Below are 8,714 nucleotides of genomic sequence, written 5' to 3' on the forward strand. Positions count from 1 at the left end.
GTTGACCAACTGCAAGGCCCTGGAAAGGATCACGGTTACCGGTGGATGTATACAAAGTGTAAACAACATGGTATTTCTATCAGAAAAGAAGACGTCAGGATCTTCCTCTCTCTACTGGACCCCATCGGTTCTCACGTTCGTCAGAGCAGACGTCTCAGAAGGAGGCAATATTTTGCTCAGGGACCTAACTTTGTGTGGCACATAGACTCATACGACAAACTGAAGCCATATGGGATATGCATTAATGGCTGCATTGACGGGTTCTGGCGCAACATCATTTGGCTGCGGGCCGCCCTCACTAACAGTGACCCGAAAGTTATCGGGGGGTACTTTGTGGACGCAGTGGAGCGATGTGGGGGCTGCCCCAGGCTCGTACGAACTGACATGGGCACTGAGAACGTAGTGGTGAGAGACATTCAGCGGTATTTACGGAGAAATGACGCGGATGACAGAGCAGCGGAGAGAAGCTACATCACAGGGGCAAGTACCGCGAACCAGAGAATTGAGAGCTGGTGGGGAGTGATGAGAAAAGAAGGAATCGAACCCTGGATCACACTTCTAGCAGAACTGAAGGATGAGGGATTCTTCGCTGGGGATTTCATTGACAAAGCCTTGTCACAGTTCTGTTTTATGCCATTCATTCAGGTAAATAGCCACTGTGAGTTTATGTTCATGTGTGTGATGTACTGATTCTTTAGACCACAGATTCTCAAACTGTGGTATGCGTAACACAGCAGGCTCCATCTAGTGGTACGCCAAATAGACACTTAATTAAATATGAATACAAAAAAAGTGTTTTCTTTTCCTATTTAAACACAGTGTTAATGTTCATGCTGTATGTATCACAATGCAATTTAAGGTACTTTTATTTTCTTAACACAAACTTTTTCTTACCCACTGCAAAGGCATGTAGAGAATAAAGAGGACTATATTTCACTTATTGTAGGCCCTAATCACTGTATAAAAATACACTGTATACCAGCTGTGACTTAATCATTATTGTTTCTTCAACAGGAGGTATTAAATGACATCCGGAGTGTTTGGAATGCTCACCGTATAAGGCCCTCCAAGAACACTAACGTGCCCAGTGGGATACCTGACGTCATGTACATGGCCCCTCACCTTTGGGGTGCAGAAGAATGTCTTGTTCCACTGACTGAAGATTTGACCACATGTAAAGAAAGGTGCACATTTTTTAGTTCAGTCCCATGTGATGTGGACTTGTTTGATTTGTGCACAATAATAATGGGGGAATCAAGCTTGGAGTTCCCATCTACCGTGTCCCAGGCACTTGATTTATATTTTCATCTGAGGGACATGGTTCGTCCTCAGTTATTTGAGGCCATTTGAATGGACAACAAATCGTGAGGTACATTTGGTACTTTAGTACATTCTTTTAATAGCATAATGTACATATTACTTTTTATATTTGTGTGATCATCTTGTGTCTTTGTTTAAACCAAAATAATCAGAAAAGACTGTATAACTTTTCAATTTTACCTATTTTTCAATAAATTAGCTCATCATTAAGTATTGATAGCAAAAGTTAGCTACAAAATAAGAAATGTTTAACTTAAATAGTTGTACAAGTTAGACAAAATCTATCTTTTGGGGCTAGAGTCATTATTCTTCAATAATATTAAACTTGTCAAACTGTAATAGTTTCAAAAGTTGTTCATAAAGTTTGGTTGTTATATGTTTTTGGTATTTGGTATAAACTGATCTCCTATTGGCATCACCTAAATGGTAAAACAAAAAATATCCATCTAACCATTCATAACAAGGACAATAGCACCCTGGACAGCAACCACACAGACTGGCAATGACATCATGATTCTAATATTATGATCAATTAGACAAGAAAACCAAATAGACGACTGTATAGTGTATCATTATGATGGTTGTATCATCAATGCTCTGTATGTTTCCTGAGCCTCTGTTTTTATAATGATGGAAGAAAATAAAACAATTAAATGTTTGATGAAGAATCGTCTTCCATTATCAGTCACAGCACATTTATAATGCTAGAAAGTAACTATGGGTGGTGTCATTAGAATTGTTCAAGTGTGAAGATGTATTGAATGTAACCAAGAGGATTTCAACATTTAGTACAAACTTGAATGGTTTATTCATTGGTCTGTTTTCAAAATACACCACATTGAAAAACAGGTTGTATTTTGTACATAATAACAGGATAAGAATTATTTGTATATATTTAAACTTCTTTAAAGTGTAAACCACTAATGTAAACAACTGACTATATTTTAAATACCATGAAAATATCATTCAAGGCTCACTTCCTTTTTTCTACTGGGGTTGCTACAAAACACTGTAATAATAATATAAAACATGCTTAATCAATTGGATTTTGGTATTTGAAGTGGAGCTGTACATATGCCTAGTCAGTGTATCTGCAGTAGACAGCGCTCAGCATTCTCCCAGTTTGTAGAACAGTAACTGTACGCTATATTTGGAATATTTTCAGCTCTTCACCCGCTCATAAAGTAGTCGTTTCTTGTGGCACTAACCGGAGTAACACAGGATGTTTTTTTCCGATATTGCTGTCTCCGTCCCCAGCAATGTATTGCTTTGCTTCTGTCCCATCACTCCCCTCTGCTTCTGCAAACTGGGAGAGCGCCGAGTGCTGTCTACTGCAGGTAAGACACCGACTAAGCATACATACCTCATATAAACCCCATTTCAAAAAACCCGAACCATCCCTTTAAGCTTACCATTTGACTGTGAAAGAACACAGCAACCCCTTTAAAGGCAGATGAAATAAAACGCTGAACATAAAAAAAGCAACAATGAGATACATATTACAAATAGCAAAACCATCCATTCGAACAAGGAGCTGTCACATCCTTCATGTTATTGTTTATATTACCTACACCACATCCATTACCCACATTGAGCTTGTGAGAACGTTGTTAAATTCGCTGCGAAAATCTGGATAGCTGTAGTAACCAATGGGCAGCTTTAGTACACATCCACATGTGTGGGACTGTGGTCTACGGAGGAAATCTGTGGTTTCTATGAACTCAATTAGTATGGCATTATCCAAGAGATCAGATCCTGTACAGAACCGCAGGAAAAGCTGAAGATGGTTACAATCAATTTCTCCGATGTACCTTTTCAGGTAACGAGAAACTGTTGACTGGGCAGCTGTCATCTCCTCTGGAATATTTAGAAGCCCCTTCACTGTTTTTGCAGTTGGTTTTTTTTGTGTAATGAAATGATGCAGTCCTTCTTGTGGTAGTAAACCAGCTACAGAACCCACAACAGGACGCCAGCACTTAATTACATACATTGGGGCCTGAACTATTACTTTGTGTCCAATCTTTGCCAAAACAGGGAGCAGTGTGTCTTTGGTGGGGACTTGCTTGCATTCATGTGCATCGAGTACATCCAGCAATTCATCTGTGTCAACTGAATTAAAGTCCTCTAAAGCCTTCAGAAGGACAGATCTTTCTTCTTGTGATACATACAGTAAAAAGGAATCCTTAAAACTACTGGTTGTCGAGCCATACAGCACTTCTTCGAGAAATGGTATTGCAAGTTTTACTGGGAAGTAACCCGCTTGTTTCCACCCTACTACAAATACTCTAGCTACAGCCTGCCATTCTTCACACTGAAAGTAATGCCTGATGAAGGGGACTTTCACCTCAACTCCCAGTGTGCAGCTGTCATAGAAATCCATCCAAAATTCTGTCAGGCAGTCTCGCAAAACACCATTTCCTTCCCCCTGTTCAAGCTCTCCATTTGGTAAACGCATTTTGATGTTGACCTCAGATGCAATAATATTTGGGTCCTTGAAGGCACTGATCAAGTCAGTGAGACAGTGACCTCTTCTTACGATCAGCGTTACAGGACAAGATAGTGGTTCAAGAAGTGCTTGAGCTGTAACACCGGCCTCCCCTGCAAGCACCGGTGACAGATCCACTGTTTGATGAGGTGCATCGTCCTTTTTTTCTGGAAAGGGTGTTTCGAGGTTTGGTTCATCCACTGTTACATAACTTACATCCCCACTAATAATAATTGCATCAGAATCTTTGCTTTCGTCCACAGTTAGCAGACCATCCCATGGTAATGTGTCGTTCAGTTCCAAATTATCACTTGTGGAAGCTCCATCATTAATTCCGTAGTGGTTTGGTGATTCTGAATTTCTGAACAGATCCTCAATGGCCTGACTCTGTTCATTGTCAGTGAGATCTACCACTGATGGTTGGCTTATTTCGTGATCACCTGCCTCCACTCCTGAGGGCTGCTGTCCTGTTGTCTTCTTGGTGCACAGATAGAGTCGCAGCATTCTGACTTTGCTTTGGCTATACAACTCGTCTACTGTATTGGACACATCAACATGTATCTGTGAGCTCTCAATATGAGTTGAATAGTGTGAAAGACTTTTGTTTTTTTTTTTGATTGGCCTTTGGGGAAAAAAAGATTTTCAGCAATACCTTTGATATTTGCCACTGTTTCGTCTTTGTCAATAGAAATATGCCTCGTTCCTCCACCACTTACAGCCTTCACCTGTTTGTACCTTTCCTCTTCCTCATCAAAATCCATCCAGCCAACCTCAATTCGTCTCAATTTCCGTTTGGCATTTGTATTTCCTGCCCACTGATATAATTTCTTTTTTGGAGGCATCCCGTCAGCTCCAGACAGTCTTTGTTGTAGCTTTGAAAGTATGGATTCTTTCCTGGATGGTGATTTTTGGACAGTGCTGCTTGTCTGCAAAAGGCCACAGTGGAGACTCTATCTCCAACTTTGGGGATGTACTTTGCCAGGTCACTGTCTGTCATTAACGGAATGACAGTTTCATCAATCTGTAAAAACAAAATATACTCCAAGTCAATAAATAAATGAATTAGAACATACTAATGCATAATATAGAATGCCAATGAATATTTAAAGGAAGTTAAGAATATAGGGCTCTATTCTCCTGTTTGGACTTAAAACCCTTTTTGCGCTTCTCTTCTACACGTATTCTCCGGTCCAAGCTGCTGACACGCCCACCGCGCGTAAAGAGCCAAAAAGCGTACATGTGTGAATGAAGGCGGGTTGAAAGAAAGGAGGCGGTGATGTCATTTTTTTGGGCTGTCTAGAAATCACGGAACCTGGAGTTTTCCCAATGCTTGTAAATGTCATTGAAAATTATAAAGTTCACTTTTAATTTGAAATGCCTTCGTTGATAAACAGTATAACAGGTTGATTTAATCAGACCATTGATCAGATTATTGCAGTGTGACTGAGGATAGGCCGCAATCTCTCCTTGATCATCATCGTCATCATCATCATCATCGTCATCGCTGTAAAGCGTGATGGAGTTAGATGCGCTGGAGATATGAGGAAATAACGCGGTCGCAGAGCGTCCTGCTTTAATACAGAGGGATGTTTACAGTGAAACAGAACTGTTAACTTCTATAATACAGTTTTAAATATAAATAGTTTAAAGTGACCTGAGCTGAGCCTCATTAATATATGCGTGGGAACAGTTTGTGGTCCATCCTCATCTACATAGGCCAGCTTGTTTCACTCTGTAGTGGATCAAACTGTGACTTTACGTTGGATATAATATGAAAATAGTTGAATCACTGTGACCAACGTGGACAAAAGTCTGTGGCTGTCAGAGTTTTAATTAATCGTGCAGCAGCAGCTGAGTGATCACAGCAGCAGCTGGAGTGACGCACAAGTCCGTGTGGCTTCAAATGTAACTAAGTCCATATTTCTAGTGCAATATAATGTTTCACCTCATTTTATGTAACTACTTTTGATAACATTAGCTTTTGATAATGATGCAGATATTTTTTCGGCATGAGATGACTGAGAACTATTTTAAATTAATGTGTAAACAGTTGATTTTTTGTACATTTGATTACATTAAAAATGAAAACAGAATTTTTTTAGATTGTGCATTTAGCCTGTTCTGGTCTGACCATGTTCTGCACAAAATTTCAACACACACACACACACACACACACACACACACACACACACACACACACACACACACACACACACACACACACACACACACACACCTTACATTTTCATCTTCAAGTTTCTGGATCACATCTTCAAGTTTGCGCTCCATCAAAAATTCTCGCAGCTGAGTATCCATAGTTGATCACTAAACCACAGGAAAACAAAATTAATTAACAAGTAGTAGATTTTTGAAAATGAATTAATTAAAAAATGTATTAAATTAAAAAACAAATTAATTGGGCTTTAAGCCTTTATTGGTCATGTATATGTTGTTACACATATATTGAAATGTGTCCTCTGCAATTTAACCTATCCCTGGGGAGCAGTCCTAGCATAGTGGCCCATCACCATACAATATGAGAAAGCACACAATATACAAGACAATATATCTGCACTTTGTACTGTTTCAATTAAAATTCATTAAAATAAGGTGTTGCAGCCTATGTGGAAGAGAGTAACCAATTAAAAAAATAATATGCTGTTGCAATACTTTAAAGATGCTTATCTTGGGAGAGCTGACCACAGTGTCACAATTCCCATCTTGAATAGAGAAAGTGAATGTCAAAAGACCATTGCTAGAGATGTTTTTCAGTGTTTAATGACATATAACGTTTATTCAAATACACAATTGTGCCCACGGTGAGACCATTTAATGTAATAATATAATATATACATATTCAATAATATATCTCTCTTACACACACACCATGGTGACCACCTCCAAACCAGCAAAGACAAGGTTGTAAACAAAACTCTATAGACTCATATTATTATGCATGAATTGAGTTTGACTGAATACAATGAGTTGAGCATTTGTCCACTTCAGCCTAAAAGCTCCCCAAATATTATTAAGGGAAGATGATTCAGTGTCCATCCAGTCATTTAATTTGGGACTTTAGTGCCGGTTCACGGTAGGAGCTTACGACTGGGTTGCCGATCACCCGGAACTAAAACAACTATGACCCCGTCTTGAAGCTAGCAAACAGTGGTTGGCCGGAAACTTTTCAAAATAAAAGCAGTTTTAGTAACATGCGCTACACATGCCAAAATAATCATTAAAAAACGTAGCACACCGGTGTCACGGTCTGAGTTAGCATGGTTTTAAAAGAGAGACACCTGTGACACGGAAAACTCTGGCTTTATGCTCAACATACCTCGCTTAGTAGTACACGCCTCAGCTCTGCTTGAGAAGTGCCATGATGTGTGTCCACGCCAGGACTGCAGCTCCTGCAGACACGAGTTTACGGCTACATTATTAGCACAACAAACCAACGTGTAGTAACAGGATGAGGATAAAAAGTTTGTAAGTTTTGTGAGACGTCAGCAGATAGGCTACCCGTTGTAACAAAGTATTAAACATAAGCCTAAATAACTGCCAAAATGCGGGATAACAAGATATTGACGTGAACAGAAAAAGAAAAGACACTCACCTTAAGGACTTCAAGTAGGCTGCAGTTTCTTGAGAAGGTGCGCTCGATTTGCTTTCCCAGCTGTCCAGGAATGTTATTAATATTATTAATTATTATTTCGTGCGCACATTATACCTATTTCGTGGCCACAAATTAGTATTTCGTGTGCACGAATTAGTATTTCGTGCACACGTTATACTTATTTCGTGGCCACAATTTAGTATTTCGTGCGCACGAATTAGTATTTTTTTTTACCATGTCATGTCTGGGGCTCCGTACATTTCAATTCCTTTTCAGCAGTTTTTTTTTTGTTTTTTTTTCACTTTTAAGACATTTTCATTGCTTATAAACCCTTTCCACCACTTTTTCACCTAATGTTGCATATGTTGACCCATTATTGTCACTTTTAACCTCTTTTCACAATATTTTTGCCAATTTAACCGCATTCACGATTTGTAATGCCCATTATTTGCCATGGTAAAATCATTTTTCCTACATTATTAAATTTTATTTCCCACGATTTGTAATTTTTAACCAATTTCTGTGTTTTTTAAAATCCCATTTCACCACCTTTTCCACCATTTGTGACCACTTTAACCCATTTCATTTCCAGTGACATGCAGTCAGCGTAGGCAAGGTAGGCAGTGCTTACCCAAGAGTGAATTGATATTTTGATTATTTATTTGAATGATAATATAATTATAAATTATTTATTTTTCAATTTCCGATAGCCTACAGTACCTATAAGTTTAAAAGTGTCAGCATTTTTTGCTTTTCATAGCCCAAATGACTAAATATTGCTATTTCCTGTGTAGGAGGTCATGTCTATGACAGATACCACGGCACACTTCTTGACCACTTTGGTCAGAAACAGTTTCCTCCTTTTTCCCTTTCAAACAGAGACAAAGAGCTGAGAACAGGAATTTACGACTGTTTGTTCTTCCCCCACTGCTGTGAAACACATGGCAGAATCTTTACAAGAATTAACAATGAAACATCCTAGAAGCAGACATATTTTGATAAAAGTTTAAAATGTATTTTTTTATACTGCTACTAACTCTCTTTATTCACAGGAAATCAAGGACATTCTTAGAATAAGATCATATAATTGTTTTTACAGTAAAAGTGTTCCTACTTTGCATAAAGTATATCATGTTTGGTGCCGGAAAATATGGTCTCTGCTTTCATCTTATTTTGAAAGTTATAATCTAACTGGTTTCTGAGTTATATTCATATTTCTTGTTCCAAAAGATCTCTCATTAATTCATCTCTTATCACACATACATGAGAGCCACAACCCACAAAACATCGAAAGCAATC

The 8,714-nt window shown here is 38.6% G+C and overlaps 1 long non-coding RNA gene across 1 annotated transcript; it reads right to left on the minus strand.

The window, feature by feature from the left end:
- Positions 1 to 4,716: 4,716 nt before the first annotated feature.
- On the minus strand, positions 4,717 to 7,179 carry LOC114470539 (uncharacterized). Its single transcript, XR_003674886.1, has 3 exons — positions 7,140 to 7,179; positions 6,047 to 6,130; positions 4,717 to 4,826 (listed from the first exon to the last, which is right to left on the minus strand). It is a non-coding gene; the product is annotated as an uncharacterized LOC114470539 (long non-coding RNA).
- Between the last annotated feature and the right edge of the window lie 1,535 nt (positions 7,180 to 8,714).

The sequence above is a fragment of the Gouania willdenowi genome, chromosome 10 (assembly GCF_900634775.1).
Source record: "Gouania willdenowi chromosome 10, fGouWil2.1, whole genome shotgun sequence".
In the NCBI taxonomy this organism is placed as follows: domain Eukaryota; kingdom Metazoa; phylum Chordata; class Actinopteri; order Blenniiformes; family Gobiesocidae; genus Gouania; species Gouania willdenowi.